The 18,220-nt window shown below is 35.9% G+C and overlaps 1 long non-coding RNA gene and 1 other non-coding gene across 3 annotated transcripts in view; one reads left to right on the top strand and one right to left on the bottom strand.

Moving 5' to 3' along the window:
• LOC147833022 (uncharacterized) overlaps positions 1 to 18,220 on the top strand; it is a 59,777-nt gene that overhangs the window by 10,405 nt on the left and 31,152 nt on the right. The gene's annotated exons all lie outside the window — the stretch shown is intronic.
• Positions 17,965 to 18,047, bottom strand: trnal-uaa (transfer RNA leucine (anticodon UAA)). The gene has a single exon. It is a non-coding gene; the product is annotated as a tRNA-Leu (tRNA).

Genomic DNA, 18,220 nt, shown 5'->3' with positions numbered 1-18,220 from the left:
AGGTAAAAATCATTGCATATTATAAGACAATGAAAGTGTTTTTAGACCTTGCATGCATATTAATTAGAGACCCCCAAACCACCCAGACCTTTTATAATGCAAAATAGGGGCTCTTTAAAAATGTCTTAAAGGTCTTAAGTTTAACTTGACCTGCAGAAACTCTGAAAACCAAACATTCTCAGTGTTTGAAATGATATGAGGGTGAATAATTGATGACAAAACTTATTTTCTTTCTCTTTTTTGGGATGAACCATCCCTTTAAGGCTCAAGGTTATCTCTTTCCGAAGGAAGAGTGATTGAGACTGATTCTGAGCAGGCCATATTTCATCTTGCTGAGTTTTGCCATGGCTGTGACAGTGAGCGATGTCCTCTGCCAGCTGTGTTTAAGCATGCACAAGCTGTCGCCAATCAGTGCAACTCCCGGTGTGTTTCTGAAGCAAGGTGACCGGCCTTGCTATTATCTCATCAACTGAAAGGACAAAAGATGACTAGATGGTAGCAGTCATCCATGCTGTCTGCGTTTGCCCTGGAAACCAGAAGCTCAGCAGGAATGCTGGAAGTAAGGCCAGGCAGGGGGTCAGAGGGGTTACAGAGAAGAGCCGGTGTACACTTGTAGAAAAATGTATCAAGTCAAGTTGAGTTTTAGTGTCATGTGGACATAGTGGAACGAAACGTCACGTCCCACAGGACAATACATTCTTCTTCACTCTATTAGGCACTTCTCAGTGAATCATTTACTGGAGATTCACTCTGAACAGATCATTTGAATCAGTGGATTCTTTTCTGGAAACTCAATCCAAACAGATCATTTATATCAATGAATCATTTACTGAAGACTCATTCTGAACAGAATATTTGAATCAGTGAATCGTTTACTGAAGACAAACTCTGAACCGTTCATTTGATTAAATCGATCATTTACTCGAGTGTCACTGAACAGATCATTTTAATCAGGGAATAATTGACTTGAGACTCACTCTGAACAAAATATTTAAATCCGTGAATCATTTACTGGAGACTCACTCTGAACAAATCATTTAAATCAGTGAATCATTTACTGGAGACTCACTCTGAACAGAATATTTAAATCAGTGAATCATTTGCTGGAGACTCACTCTGAACAGAACATTTAAATCAGTGAATCATTTACTGGAGACTCACTCTGAACAAATCATTTAAATCAGTGAATCCTTTGATGCAGATTCATTCCAAACAGAACATTTAAATCAGTGAATCATTTATTGTACACTCCGAACAGATCATTTGAATCAGTGAGTCATTTACTGCAGATTTACTCTAAACAAAACATTTAAATCAGTGAATTGTTTACTGGAGGCTTACTCTGAACAGATCATTTGAATCAGTGAGTCATTTACTGCAGATTCATTCCAAGCAGAACATTTAAATCAGTGAATCATTTATTGTACACTCCGAACAGATCATTTGAATCAGTGAGTCATTTACTGCAGATTTACTCTAAACAAAACATTTAAATCAGTGAATCATTTACTGGGGGCTTACTTTGAACAGATCATTTGAATCAGTGAATCAATTACTGTAGATTTCCTCCAAACATACCCTTTGAATCAGTAAATCATTTACTGCTGATTCACTCTAAACAGAACATTTAATTAGTGAATCATTTACTGGAGACTCACTCTGAACAGAATATTTGAGTCACATATTCATTCCTGAGTGCAATTTGTGGACCAATTGAACAGGATAGCTGATTAAATTCAGCTTGTTCATGATTTAAACACTTGTATCTCGTCTCTAAGCAAGCAACAATTTCTCCCCTTCAAAATACCTCTCTACTTAGCTTCATTCAGGAAATGTAGTGTAAAAAGAAGTAAAATTTCTTGTTTAGGAATGTAGTGAAGTAATAGTAAAAGTTTTCTAAAATACAAATACTTTTATTTTAAGTAAAGATACAAAAAAATAAACATACTTTTGTCCTCTACTGCTGATCAGAGCCACGGGTCAATTTACAAAATTAGAGCTGACCAAGCAGTTTTACAGCAGGGAAAAGCCTCATGTTGGGAAAGTGGGCTGACTGGGAGAGGAAGCCGGTCTTAATTTGTTGTACCCACTGCTGCATGGCACGCTGCAAGTCAAGCATGCTTTTTCCACAGCATGAAACAGGCTAAACGGACGTCAATAGAGACTAATTCAAGTGATTTAACAGACTGGGGGAAGCTAAAGCAGACCGAGCGAGGTTTCTTATTTGCACCTAATCCCTGTAATTTTAAATCCATCAATCTAATTCATATTTCGTGAGTTCCCCTCCGTCTCAGGCCACAGGGTTCAGAGATTGAGCAGGGATATGCATTTCCAGAAGCCTCCCGAAAATAAATCACACTGGCTATAGGCCTTATATGCGAAACATGAGCTGAGCGAGTCACTGGAAAAGTATTTGTGCATAAAATGTTGCGTTTAATTAAATGCAGTTTACACTTACAAACGTTCGAACACAATTATTTATTTATCAAAGAGTCCTGAAAAAATCGTATTCACAAAAATATATTACCCAGTACTGGGTTGCTGCTGGAAGGCCATCTGCTGTGTATGCTGGAATAGTTGGTGGTTCATTCCACTGTGGCGACCTCTAAATAAGGGACCGAGCTGAATGAAAATAAAAGAATGAACAAAAATATGAATTTATACTTAATTTTGATCATATTAAATGTTTCTTTTATAGCAAATCAACATATTAAAAAGATTTCAGATTTGTATCATGTGACACCTGAGACTGCAGTGATATAAAATGAAACTGATTCAGCTTTGCATCATACACTGTAAAAAACTGTTAAAAGTTACTTTAAAATTTGTTACTTTATCCTATAAAAAGATAGTTAACTTGCTTACTTAAAAGTAGGGTTGGGTGTCGTTTTGGTGTTTTTCGATACCGGTGCTAAATTGATACTTTTAATACGGTACCGGTGCCAAAATGGTGCCTGAACCAATACTTTTTAGCCAAGAAATTACTCGACAAAAAAAATAAAAATAATAAAATAAATAAATATATATATATATATATATATATATATATATATATATATATATATATATATATATATATATATATATATATATATATATATATATATTTATTTATTTATCATTATAATTTAACAATATAAATATATTTATAATAAGTTTAAAGTAAACATCAATTCATATTTTATTTATTTGAGTAGCATTAATATATTTCTTTTGATCATTTGTTTGTTAGCATGAATGCAAGATTTGCATTATGCTATTAACATTACATTAGCTTACTACTAACCTGTGGAAAGACTGTCATCAAAATCAGGGAACACCTTTTTTTCTAGGTTTGGGGATTGTGACTACTTTTACATGGACATCAGTGATCTAATGATTTGCCTTAATCTGAATAAGACAATAATATGATTCAGGTGTTTACATGAGTTGATTTTTGAATGTTACATTCCTGATTCCCAGTTACATGTTATAGCACATAGATCCATCAACGTCATTGCGTCACCAGCCTATAAATGTTTCCTCTGCAGTTTGTGTCTGTGGTCCTTTAAGATGATCAAAAATGACTGTTTACGTAGTAGACTCTTGATCAGAGTATTGTCTTAATCATATTAAAATCAGAGTATTGGTGTCCATGTAAACATACTCGGATAATATGCCAGATAATGTCACAACCTGTTAAAGACAGTCCATTCCTCAGCTTTAAGTTGATTCCATGAGCCCTCACATTTCATAAGTTTGACGTGTTTCCCCCGTTACACGCAACTTTAGTAAAACATCTGCTGCATGTTGGTGTTTCAGAATCCTTGCTTGTAAAATATAGCCATACCGTAGAATGTTTAGTTTAAGCAAATTAGCTGAACGCGATCATGCGTGTTGATGAAGTGAGTCTCGTTAAGTGAGTTTCTCGCCGCATGCGCCGTACTGCGCGCTTCGCCTTCTATAAGCTACAATAACAAACGCCTGACATCGCTGACATCCGTATCCCTCAAAGCTGTTTACAATTAAACATTTGGAGATGGTGTGACACAACGCTTACTTTTGTGGGCCTTTAACGCACCCCTTTATGCTTCTTAAGAGCGTCACACAGCGGATGCGCCGCTCAAAGCCACTAGACAGCGCGCACATGACAGTTGATAGTATCACACACCAGGGGCCTCATGTACGAAGACTTGCGTGGAAATCTTACTAAAACATTGCGTACGCACAAAGCTGTAAATGTGCGTACGCAGAAAAAATTTCAGATGTATAAAACACTGCGTACGCCGAATCTCACGCATATTCTTTTGTACATCTGAATGAACGTGAAACTGAGCGCAACATGCACGAGCACAAAACCCCTCCCTGCCTCCTCCCCCGTATGAATATGCTAATGACTATGCTAATGGCAAAACCCAACGAAAAAGCAATGGCAAAAGCAAGCAAAAAGAGAAACTTTGAACAGAATGTGAATTGGAGGTGCTGCTTTCGGAGGCAGTTTGTTCTCCGGAATTAACAACAAAAGAAAAAAATAGAGTGGGGAGAGTTTAGCTGATGCGGTCAACACAGTTGGGTCTGAACATCGCACTGAGTGCATTAAAAAAAAAAGAAATAGTGTGGTTTATATCTGTAAAATGTTGCATGACGCTTAACAGTCTCAGTGACGCGCTCGTAAGACGCTTGTGATCATAAATTGATACGTTCGAGCATGAATGCGGCTCGAATCCAGCGTCTGATGAACTCTTTCTTGTTTTTTCCCCTGCTACATATCAGATTTTGCCAACTATTTATCACGAGAAAGACAAGTAGGAATCATCAATAAGTTCATATCAATAAGCATCATATTTTATTTGCACATTTATTGAATGGAAATGTTTCTGATTCACGCATGCAAATTCATCTTCAGATAGTGTCTTTATAGCAATGTGCGTGCGGTAGATCGCTCAGATTACATTGGGAAAACAGGCGACTGCTGCAAATTGTGCTTTAATGTTTAGCTGGTCAAATGTATGGTATGGAAACCTTATATACCTGCTGAACCCGCCTCATACAGCTGCCATTGCAAGGCTCAGACACTTTGTAGAGAGGAATTTAACACAACTGCCTCTAGGAGTCGCCAATGGAAATAAAACAGACACGCACAAAAAATGTGCGTACGCCTGCCAGAAAGCTGCCGTGAAGCTGCGCACATTCCCACGTTCAGTTCATTGTTAGTAAATCCAAACGTGAGCGATTCTGAGTGTGAAACCTGGCGTACGCAAAGTTTTTGTGCGTACGCAGCGTTGATACATGAGGCCCCAGATGTGCACATTGGCATGTTATTTAAAATGAAACTATTGGCGCTTAGATGGCGCTCTGTGGCATTGCAGAAATATGAACAGTCATGAGTCGTGGCTGGGCGCAGAGGACAGCCGCTGACTTGCGAATTCTAAAATGCATGGCGCTGGGTATCCCCGAGCAGCGCTTCTGGTGTGCGACCTGCTTTACGTTCTTGTTGCAGCACCGAAATTAGGCTCCGAAACTCATATGTTGATTTCATCCGGTGCATACCAGTTTTAAAGGTTTCGGTACCCAACCCTACTAACAAGTTGACAAGTTGCCTTTTTCAAAAAAAGCGAGTAAATCGGTTGTAACTTGGAACCATTATTTTTTTGAATTTTTTGCACATAGTTCAATTACTTCATACTTTTTAAGGGAACAAGTTTACAGGGGCAACACAGTGGCGCAGTGTGTAGCACAATTGTTTCACATCAAGAAGGTTGCTGGTTCGAGCACTGGCTGGGTCAGTTGGCATTTCTGAGTTTGCATGTTCTCCCCATTTGTGTGGGTTTTCTCCGGGTGCTCTGGTTTTCCCCATAGTTCAAAGACATGTGGTAGAGGTTGAGAGGTACAGCAAAGAGGAGCGGGCAAAAATTCACAAAGACAGGTGTGCCAAGCTTGTGGCATCATATTCAAAAAGACTTGAGCTGTAATTGCTGCAAGAGGTGCATCAACCAAGTATTGAGCAAAGGCTGTAAATACTTCTGTACATGTGATTTTTCAGGTTTTTTATTTGTAATAAATTTGCAACAATTTCATTTCTTTTTCACATTGTCATTATGGGGTATCGTGTGTAGAATTTTGAGGAAATAAATGAATTTAATCCATTTTGGAATATGCGCTATGAATACTTTCCGGATGCACTGTATGTTATATATGGCACATTTCAGTTGGTGAGGTCTTCCTTGCATAGTTTTCCTATTTGTGCCTTGTCCATATAATATAAACCCATCAAACTAGTTCATATTTCATAGGTGAATATTATAAACCATACTAGTTTGCAATTCCAAATTTGGCCAACATTTTGACCATCAAATTGATATCATGACCATATCACATGGTGTGTTGGATTGTTGGGAATAAATGTACATTTTTACATGATTTAAAAGTAAGAGGTGGCATGGTGGCTCAGTGATTAACACTGTCGCCTCACAGGAAGAAGGTCACTGGTTTGAGTCATGGCTGGGTCAGTCAGCATTTCTGTGTGGAGTTTGCATGTTCTCCCCGTGTTGGCGTGAGTTTCCTCCGGATGCTCCAGTTTCCCCCACAAGTCCAAAGACATGTGCTATAGGTGAATTGAATAGACTAAATTATCCATAGTGTATGTGTGTGAATGAGTGTGTATGGAGTGTGCACTGTGTTTTAGCTGAAAGGGCGTTGTGTAAAACGTATGCTGGATAAGATGGTGGTTCGTTCCGCTGTGGCAACCCCTGATTAAAATAGGGACTAAGCCGAATGAATGATAATAAGATAATAAGACCAGAAGAACTCTGCAAACTATATAACTTCCAATTAAGTGTATTGCCTTGTCAGAAATGTGCACTTTTTTGTATAATTCACACATTTGGCAAAATATAATAGGTCTTTCCATGAATATAATTAGAAATGTTAATCAATTCCAGTTTGATACTGTACAGTATGGCTTTATGTAACCATCTTTGATTTCATACTTCCATAATTTTGCATGCTATGCAAAATATACATGCTGCACATACTACAAAAGGAAGTGTGCTATTCTGATCTCTAGAGCTCATATACATGTCTCTATTTGGCCTTTACCAAAACCAGCGGCTTACACAACACATGATGATTAATGGTATTATCAAGTTCGCCTTGTGCCTCAAAATACTTACTGAGTCAGAAGAAATGAGGCCTTCTACCGTAAATCATTCTAAAACAGCACTGGCCGTTAGCCAGAACGAGAGATCGGTGTGTTCAGATGTCATTCATCAACCTCTTATAATTCATGTAACAAAGTCAAGTTTTAAAAGAAGATTACTTCTTAACTATTTGTTATACTGTTGATGTTATTGTAAATCTGTTAACAGTTTTAAAAGTAGTATTGCTTTTTTGAAAATAAAATTAGGTTACACTTTAGTTTAGGTCACAAATCACAATATCAACAAACCATTAACTAACACTACTAATTAGCTGTTTAATAACAGTTAGTAAGTTAGTGTTTAGGTATTTGTTGGTATTAGGAATGCTGAATAAATCATACTTTATAGCTACCAATATACAGTTAATTTCTTAATAATTGGCAGGTAATAAGCCAGTTGTAAATGGCATGAATTGAGACCTAAACTAAAGTTATACCATATGCCACAATTTATATGGGCTGAATTTAATCAAATTAAATGTTTATATTCAGCCCATATAAATAGTTTGCAATAAGCTGTCTTAGTAAAATTTAGTAAATGCAATTTGTAATTTTTTTAGAGTAAAGTTGTTTTCCACATGACAGAAATTCACTGTATTTTTAAAGGATGGCAATTTTTTTTTTAAATTTTATTATTGAATTTATTTCTTTATTGTGTTATTGGAGCACTATAGCTGGCGGAAGAGTCCTGCTTTTTACAGGACAATTATTTTACTTTTCTTTTTTTAAAGCTTTAGCTGCCAGAATATTCCCGTTTTTTACAGGGACACACTGTAATATTGCATAATTTACTGTTTTTTTTCTGTTTATTTATGTATGTAAATTCCATTGTGGTCTGACCTGTCGACTTTTGGCAATGAAAATTCAACTTTCAAAAATTCAAAATTGCATTTTATCAAAGGGACTCTTACTAAAGGTTTAGTGGTTTGAAATAATGTATTGTATTATAAATGATATAGAGATAATCAAGTCTGTATATATAATTACAAAAAAGTACTGACTGTTCATTACCAGGTTTTTGTATCATAATATACAGCCCCAAAGCAGACCATATATCACATCAAACTATTAAAAATGTACATAAAAGCTCTTTTTCAAACATTTCAAAATCAAATGTTGTTGGAGGAAAGATGAAAGTCCCACAATGCAAATAAAAAAGCATAAATAAATAAGATGAGAAAGAAGACAAAATAAAAAAAGTACAGGCCGTTTATTACCAGGTTTTTGTATCAGAATTTACAATACCAAAACAGACAATACTAAAAATGTCCCTAAAAATTCTCTTTTTTTGTCAGAGGAAAGACCCAAAGCATAAATAAATAAATAATTATATTATAATATTATAATATAATAATATTATTACAGTTTATCACTAGGTTTTTGTATCACATTAAGCTATTTTCAAACATTTCAACATTAAAAGTTGTCAGAGAAAGGACCAAGGTCCCACAATGCAATTTAAATACAAAATAAATAAATTAATAAATAAATAAATTAATTAATTTATATATATATATATATATATATATATATATATATATATATATATATATATATATATATATATATATATATATATATACATACATATATATATATATATATATATATATATATATATATATATATATATATATATATATATATATACATATATATACATATATATACATATATACAATGCAATTTAAAAGCATATATAAATAATTATAATAATTATAATATAATAATAGTAATCATAAAAAAGTAAACTGGCGCTAATAGATAACACCAAAGCAGACACATAGGTCAATCACATCAAACTATTAAAAATGTTCATTAAAGCTCTTTTTTCAAACATTTCAACATCAAAAGTAATAAATAAATAATTATTATTATTATTTATAATAATAATAATATAAATAAAAAGAAAAGTCTACTAGCAGTTTATTACCAGATTTTTGTATTGTAAGACAATATGTCACATCATAATATTGATAATATTAATAAAAACATGAGTCACAAGCTAATGAGCTGAATCAAGACAATTCTTTTTTTTTTTTTTTGGTGGGACAACATAATTGTTTTATGTTCAATCCCCTTAAATTTGCAAAAACAATTAAGTTAACTTAATCAATTTGTGTTGGGACAGCATGAAGGACTAGTGTGGAACCCAGCATTTTTTGACAGTGTAGGGTGGAGTACTGTGTGAAACACAAAGCTCTGACACACAGAGACATAAAGATGGCAGGCGATAGCATGCGTATGCTGTAGCTTCAGGCGAGAGATGAAGACAGAGATCGCTCCGGGGAAGGAAATGAGGTGGTCAGAGACTACGCCACATGCTAATCCTCTCTTTCCCGGCTCCACGTCTGTCTCCCAGGCCAATGGCAGCGGATCTGATGCTTTTCTCAGAGTCCTGCAGACCATGTTTTTTCAATTGCACTGATGAGACAGGCTGGCTCCTAATAAACGTAGGTCTCGGTTTAAATGACAGGTCTAATTTCGGAGACTGGAAAAGCATGGCGCAATCTAATGAAGTCTGAGTCATGGAGATCCTTATAGATTAATTCCATTTCCTGCGCAAGATGAAGTGTGCTGCCGAGCCGATATCTGATTAGGGCACTTGGGGGACTTGTTTATAATTAGTTTGGGTGTGATCTCATTTTACAGCGCCTTGTGGGGAGGCAAATGTTTTGGCAAATTTATCCGCCTAATTGGTCAAGGTGTTAATCAGGTTTGAAGATATACCTGCTGGCTAGATAAAGCAAAGAATAGACCTCTTCTGCATAACAACACTGAGGAACTGTTGTGGGTGAATGATATTGCTCAAATGTATTTGCATTGTAAAGCATTGCTTGCTATAGAAGGGATTGTAAAAATGTGGATTTGCATGAGTTTCGCGTTTGAAGTTTATGTGAAATGAATGAAATTTCCTTATACAGTTGGTGGAGGACGGTGTTGCAAAATCACTTGTTGCTTTTATTATTTTATGTGCTTTATTGTATTGTATTTATTTGGTTTACTTTGTTGCTCTATTTCCAAGTGGAAATTGATGCATTATTTTTTTGGCAAATTTAAAACTATATAAAGTGTAAGAGGTATTTTTCCATGCAAAACTACCCATGATTATTGATTGTTGCAGTCAGTTGACTTGGCTAATAACCATTTCTAGAGCGGTTGTTAGTGTATTGCAAGTTGGTTGTTCTGGTGGTCAGCATGGTTACTCGATGCTTGTTTACTGGCCAAAATCAAATGAGCCCACCTTAAAGTCATGCTCATGATTTCTGGAAACGTTAGATTAACATGTTTAGTTACCAGATTATCTATCAATTTCATAGTCAGTTGATGGCAGATTAAAATTATATATTGATTAATATTTTATTGTATGGACATGAATTTTAAATTCAAAGGAATTTACAGTTGAATGCAAAATTATTAGCACTCTTGTAAATGTATTTATTTTATTTTATTTTTCAATTATTTCCCAAGTGATGGAAATTTTCACAGTATTTCTTAAAAATTTTAACTTCTGGAGAAAGTACTTTTTTTTTTGTTGACTGGAACAAAAGCAGTTCTTAATTTTTAAAAAATTTGGATCTGTCTGCGCCGCTTTAGAGGCGTTGCTCGCTGCAGAAGTTAGGACTGACGGATGCGTCAGACAATCAGATCTCTGTATGCAAATGCACAAGCTCAGACAGTGGCCTACTGCGGACTAATTTCATTGGCTAACGCTGCTATGACGATCCCATCAGCCCTAACTTTAGACATGCCCTCTGTCAAGCATTGACGCTGAAGCCCCGTGTGAATAGGGCGTAACATGCCTTCCCTTCTGCTGCCGAGAGAGCTTAACATGCTGCAGTTTAAGAAAACACATGCAATTACAAGTAATACCAGCAAATTAAAAAAGTTCTTTATTTGTTTGACAGCACACATACTGAAAATCCTCACTACTCATGCACGTTTAAAAAAAATTAGCTGCATCTTTTTACAACACAAACAAATTATGAAATCGCCTGCAATTATTCACACTTTCAAATACCATGGAAAACAACGGAAATGTTTGAAGGGGACCCTAAAACGTGACACACCCGACTATTTAGGTTATGGTTATTTAGGCTAATAAAATGGAAAAGACAAGGGAATCAGGATGTTAAAATAAACAAACAAAAAAACTCACCTGTCAAAGATCTCCTGCAACTTCACTGAGCAATAGTCACGGCACAGCGATGTCCGTCATGTTTTAGGATCCACTTGAAACAGTTCTGTTGTGTTGTGTTCTTTTTGCATGTGTCGTGAGAAAATGCAGGTATATTGTACTTTGTTTGTGTTGTGAGAAAATGCAGCACATTTTGATTGTTTGTTTGCATTGTGGAAAAATGCACTGCGTTTGTTTTATATTTACATGCATTGCGAAGATTTGCAACACGTGTGCTGTCAAACAGATGAAGATCTTTTCTTAATTTGCTGGTGTTTTTTGTAATTGCATATGTTTTCTTAAACTGCAGCAAGTTAAGCTCTTTGGACACTGTACTAGCCAGCAGGCAAAGGATGTCAACATGACGTCAGATTGACGTTGCACCCCAACATTGTGGGTATTTTATTTGGAAATGAAAATGGGTTGACATCAGAACCCAACATCAGGCCGACGTCAGTGTCCAACCTAAAATCAACCAAATATCAACGTCTAATGATGTTACAGCTTGATGTTGTGTGGACATTACCACTATGACCTCTATCAGACGTTGGATTTCGCTTGCCATACCTGACGAATATACCTCAGTATTGACATCAATATGATGTTGGTTTAAGATGTTGGCTTGACGTTAGATTTTGGTCACTTACCAAAACAGCCTAAACTCAACCAGTTTGACGTGTGGAAGTTACCACTATGACGTCAATCAGATATTGGATTTTGGTTCCCATACCTGACTAATAAATGTCAGTATTTGACGTCAATATGATGTTGGTTTAAGATGTTGGCTTGACGTTGGATTTTAGTCACTCACTAACACAACCTATAATCAGCCAAATATCAACGTCATTTGATGTTGTTAATGGATATCAAAGTAACGTTGTCGTTAGACGCTAGCTAGACATTGAATTTTGGTTACCCGACATCACGACCTAATTCTAACCTAACATTAACGTTTCATGACGTTGTGTGCCTGCTGGGTAGTAAACCTACACACACACAAAAAATATTTTGCTGCATGTTCAAACTACTTATTTAAAATAAGCTTAAACAAAACAATTCTGGTGATTTTTTTTGTGGGGAAACAACATTTTTTTTAGTATTGAACGAAATTCAGTTTGTATTGGGACACCATGAATGTATTGTGTGCAACCCTGCGTTTATTATTTAAGCCTTTTACATTCCATTTTAAGCTGAATACTAAATTGTAAAATATTGAATCACGGCACTTCATTAAAGTGCCCGTCTGACCAAATGTAGAGTTCTCCATCAGACAGATGGCTCCTCTTTGTGTTTTCACCTCCACACTCCTCCTTCAGCTCGCGCTCGGGTTTGAAGGAAAGACTCAAGCCTCAGACACACGCCAAATGAAGCTCCACTGCCATAATATTTGTCTTGACGCCCAAAGCTTCCTGAAGTCTTTGTGAAGGGAGAGATCGGAGGTGTCATCTGTATGGCACATTAAAGACCTCTGGCTGTTTATTTGTTGTCAGATAGGAAGGCAGGGTGAGAAAAGCCAGGCCTGTCCTGCTGTTCAGCACCACACAACCAAAGGGAAGTCAACTTTATTGGTGATTCCGCAACCAGGGCATGCTCAGGTTTTCCTAATTTATGGATGCTCCACTGCAATCCAGCCACGACCAGAGTTTATATATGGGGCTTAGTAATGAGACAGATGTGTCTGACCACAAAAAAAAAAGGCAATTGAAGCTGGTGCAGAGGAAAACAGAAGCTCATTACAAATCATAACTTCCAGTTGAGGTCATTGTATTGTATGATTTTGACAAATATAGTAAGTCCATGAGTATTCTTTGAACTAATTGGAAATGCTAAGAAGGTCCAGTTTAATATAGTATGCAGATTGATTTCATATTTCGATAATTTAGCATGTTATGCAATATATACATGCTGTATAATGCAAAAGGGAATTTGCTATTTTGATCTGCAGAGTTTGCCTGGTGCCACAAAATACCATGGGCTCAAAAAATGAAGCAATACAAAGCCCAGGGCCCAGTTTTTCAAAAGGTTTAAACAGTTTGAAATTGATCCGGATTTAGTAATCTTGTTTTTGTGATCCGTGATCATGTAATCCAGCTTACTTTTTGAGCCAGTTTTTCAAAGCAACATCGGATTGGATCAATCTGATCTGGATAGGAACTTTTCAGATCACTAAATCTACAGTATATAACCAGTGCTCAAACAGGATGGGAAATCACTGTGTAGAACTATAGATATGGAAAGAGCAATGAGTAGAATAGCCAGTGTGGGGTCAATATAACTTTATTTTTATTTGAATTGAAAACACACACATTTAAAAAAAAAAAAAACTAAAACTAGAAAAACCCCACTCCATCCTCTTCCAGCAGTCCACTCATCTGAGACCTGCAACACAAACACTGTACATTGAGGATATTTATAACAAGTTACAAATATAGATGTATTGAATTAAAAAAAAGAAAAGAATTAAATGTCAAAACCTCCACAATAGTTTCAGTCTTCCTCATCTGATGAGGAGAGACCAGCTTGTATGAGTGTAGCCTTTAGGAGGCGGATCTCAAGTCTGGCCTTGGTTTGCTGCAGTTTTGTCCAAGTCAGTTGTTCCTCTGCCAGATGAAGCTGTGCTTCTGCCCTTTCGGTCTCTTTCTGCAATTGTTGAAAGTGATTTCAAAAATCAGTCATTGCCATTCTTTGCATTTTTGTTTGTTTGTTTGTTTATTCTGTAATTATTGCATGCATCACTATTAAATATTCTGAAAAGAAAAATATTTCTATCGTATATCAATTAGTGACAGAATAAAATGTATTGTTTTTGGTCAATTTTGACAGCTGTTTGTGGGATTATTTTATGAGGCCAAACTCTTTCGCCTTTGCTGTAGGCCTATACTGAAAGGCTGAATACATTTAAGTCTACCTAATCACTGTAGCCTGACGGATGAACAAATCCAATTAAAACCTTATGAATAAATAGGACATCTTGTAAGATACTGCATGACCCAAATATAGTATTATTTCATACTTTTAAGTTTTCATTACATTTTGGGCATGAAATTCACGCTGAATCCACCCTTCTGATATGATCAGTTTAATCCTGATTTTTTGGATCAAAGTGATCCACATCCTACTAAAAAGGTCTGAAAAACCCAAACTAAAGGTTTGATCTGGATCAAAATCAAGATTGGATTATATCATAATGGATCTAATCCGATTATGTAATCTGTTTTTTCTTTTGATAAACCCATTTTCAAAATATGATCCAATCCCTTATTCAAAATCCTTGTGGATTACTTTTATAAAACCAGGCCCTGGGTTTAAACCTTTAAGAACAATAATTTCATATATCTTTAAATATGGATAGGATCTTATTCCTTACAATGAACAGAATTAATGTAAATTATTATGCATTATGTCACTAATTGGTTGATCAAAGCTGTGCAAATGTGAATCTATTTGTAATGCATTTAAATCGCAATGTTTTTTCTCAGGAGAGGTGGGCAGTCAAGGCAGAGGAAAAATAAACCTGCATTATTATCTAGACACTGTTAAAACCATCCATTTGAGCTGTAAGGACATGCCACTCAGAGCGATTGCCTGGCAACAAACCGCTGTATGATTTTACAATATGCTTGCTAGAAATGAAAAGCATGGGGAATCGTTTTGCATCCGAGTGCGATGGCTTTGTTCATTACATTTGGTTTATCTGAATCAAATGCATTTAGTGCAAACAAAACTTCATATGTCATTATTTTTAATTGTATTTACAGCGTTTTAAAGTCAATGAGTTACGGTTGGATAATGCTATAACCTTATTGTTTCTTTATACACAATCTTCATGATAATTTATGGGAAATAGTCATCACTACTTTCTTAAGTGTAGCAACAACCTACCAGTAGTGGGGTTTGAACCCATTAGCACATTCATCCATTGGATTTCAAGTCCAACGCCTTAACCACTCGACCATCCTGGTTAATAATAGAGAGCAATTGTTTTGGCAATGTGTTTCAGTGTCAATGGGTTTAGGTTTGACTCAATTCATAGCTCAGTTAGTCCCTTGTGGTCATTGCTGTTACTACACCATCTAAACTAACAAACCATATCCATGTTTTTATTCTTTTTTTTTTTATTTACTTCTAACACACTCTAAAGAATCTTCTTGCCAAATAACATTATTTTATTCTACTTGAAGGGATAGTTCAACCAAAAATAACAATGATCTCACTATTAATCTCCCTCAATTGGTTCCAAATCTTTGAGTTTTTGAGTAACTATTGGCATCAATATAGAATGCTTCAAACAAATACTATGGAAGTCAATAGTTACAGGTTTCCAACATTTTTCAAAATACCTTTTTTGTGTTCAACAGAAGAAACTAATGATGACAAAATTATCATTTTTGGATGAACTATCCCTTTAATCAGGATACTGCCCAACTAGAAGTGGGTTTTAAAAAGATGGATGAATTTTCAGTGTCTTACCCACTTGACCATCCTGGTTACTTCATGATTTTCAAAAGACTTTGCTTCTGGCTCATGCACTTAGAAACAGCTGTTAAATACTAGTTTGCTGATGAGATAATTGCTGTGTATCATAACTTCATTTAAAACTTTCATTGATTTACCAGTCCAACTTCTTAACCTCTCAGCCATCCTGGTCACTGGTACTGTGCTGGGTCGTGTATAGAGTCATAATGCTCCAACCATTGGGCATCATTCAAATGTGCTTTGTATACTAATGAAATCACATATATGGAGCTTTTTGTAGCTACAGTATTATTGGCTTGGTTTGTGCTTTGACATGCACTGTCAATCCTGAGACCTTAGACAGGTGTATGCCTTTTCAAATAATGCCCAATCAATACTGAATTTACTACAGGTAACTCCAATGAAGCTACTGAAACATCTTAAGAATGATCAGTGGAAACAGAATGTACCTGAACTCAATTTAGAGCTTCACGGCAAAGGCTGTGAATACTTATGTACATGTGATTTTTCAGGTTTTTCATTTTTAATATATTTGTAACAATAAAAAAAATACATTGTCATTATGGGATATTGTGTGTAGAATTAGGAGGAAATAAATTACTTTAATTCATTTTGTAATAAGGCTATAACATAAACAAATGTGGAAAAAGTAAAGCACGATGAATACTTTCCTGATGCACTGTATTTAAGAAAAGTCCATGCATATTTGATTACGTGCAAATCACTTGAAATTGCCTCTGAATGCATTGTAAAACAGCAAAAAGAGTGCATTCATTAAATCGGCTCCAGTCTTGCAGGGATGGTAAGCACACATAAGTCAGTAACCATGGTTTCTGCTGGTTTAATATTGCAGGGCTGCCATAGCGACGGAGAGATCAGCTCTTACTCTGTGCGCTAGAAGGTGTGGATAGCATCTATATACAACCTGTCAGTCATCAGACTCACTTCCTCTCACTTTCCGAAACAGCAGGCGTCCCTACTGACATGCTTCTTATTAGCACTCATAGAATGGAGTGCTCATGTGAGACGAGACCCATTTCGTCAGAAACACACAGCCATTGTACACATAGGAGGGCAGGGTAAGAGGTTTCTGAGGAAAAACAAACATCTGGTTATTAAAATGACCTCGGCACACCGGCATGTGAATATTTGATGTGATTTTCTTCTAGTATTCTGTCTCCTGTGTGAGAAACTCTGATTTGTAGGCTTGCCTAAACATCTTAAGGTTTCAGAAATCCATAAGGAATCAACTCACAAGGACATTTTTTTTGTCAAACTTTAACGTCAACACCCTTACCCTTATGTGGTCTTAGAAATCTGTTTTTCGCTTGACCCTTGTCTATTTCAATTGTCAAATCTATTTTGCACAAAGAAATAATCTCATCTTCAGCGTAAACTGTGTCAATGTCTAGGTTTTTCCTCGCCAGTGTGTTGTATTTCATCAGTTTAATCGGTGGGCATCACTTGTTTTTGACTAAAGTAAAGGGTATATGTTCTAATGCTTGATGTACATGGAGTTCAGGAGTGCTCTTGTACATTTTGTGGTGTAAAATAATCTTGTTTTTTTCAGAAAACAATCACTTTTAAGTATAGCAACAACCTACCAGGAATGGTTTTTGAACCCATGAGGACATTTGCCCAGTGGATCTTAAGCCCAACGCCTTAACCACTCAGCCATGCTGGTTAGAAGTAGATGCTTTTGTTTTCTTTAGTTAAAACTCATTTTAACTAAAGTAAAGGGTAAATACTGTTTTCAAATGTTAAATATACCTGTAGAGATGGAGTGCTGGAGTCCTCCTGTAGTTTTTATAGTAGAAAAATGGTATAGCTGGTGGATCAACTTTGACTCGTAGGACAATCATTGTGTCTTAAACATGTACAGCCTTCATGAAAATAGAAAATGGTTAATTTTTATACTAATGTTGGGTTCATTTTAGAAAAAGCCATCAAACTTAAAATAAAATTAATTTAGGGTTTTATTCCTGCTGTTATCATGATCAAGGGGTCATTTTTGACCCTTAACTCAGAAAACCCTTCTGTTGAGTTGCAACTACCCTGTCATCCTTGATGCTACAACCACACTTCATTTAGTTTTTTAAGGAAATAATATTCACTTTTAATTGCAGCAACATACTACCAGGAGTGGGGTTCGAACCCACGAGGACATATGTCCATTGGATCTTAAGTCCAACGCCTTAACCTCTCGGCCATCCTGGTTAGAGTCAGCTGCTTTTGTTTTTTTAATAGGCTCCTTCAGAGGTACTTAGCCTGTTAGTTTCTTGATCACCACAGCTACAGAGTGACTGTATTTGTTGATCACCACACCAACAGTGTTGTTGTATTTCAATCAAAACTATCACAATGTCTTTCTAAAGCACTTGTTAATTTAG

This window comes from Danio rerio, chromosome 17 (assembly GCF_052040795.2).
Source record: "Danio rerio strain M-AB ecotype USA chromosome 17, GRCz13ab, whole genome shotgun sequence".
Taxonomy (NCBI): domain Eukaryota; kingdom Metazoa; phylum Chordata; class Actinopteri; order Cypriniformes; family Danionidae; genus Danio; species Danio rerio.
This window is presented reverse-complemented; position numbering and strand designations above follow the sequence as displayed.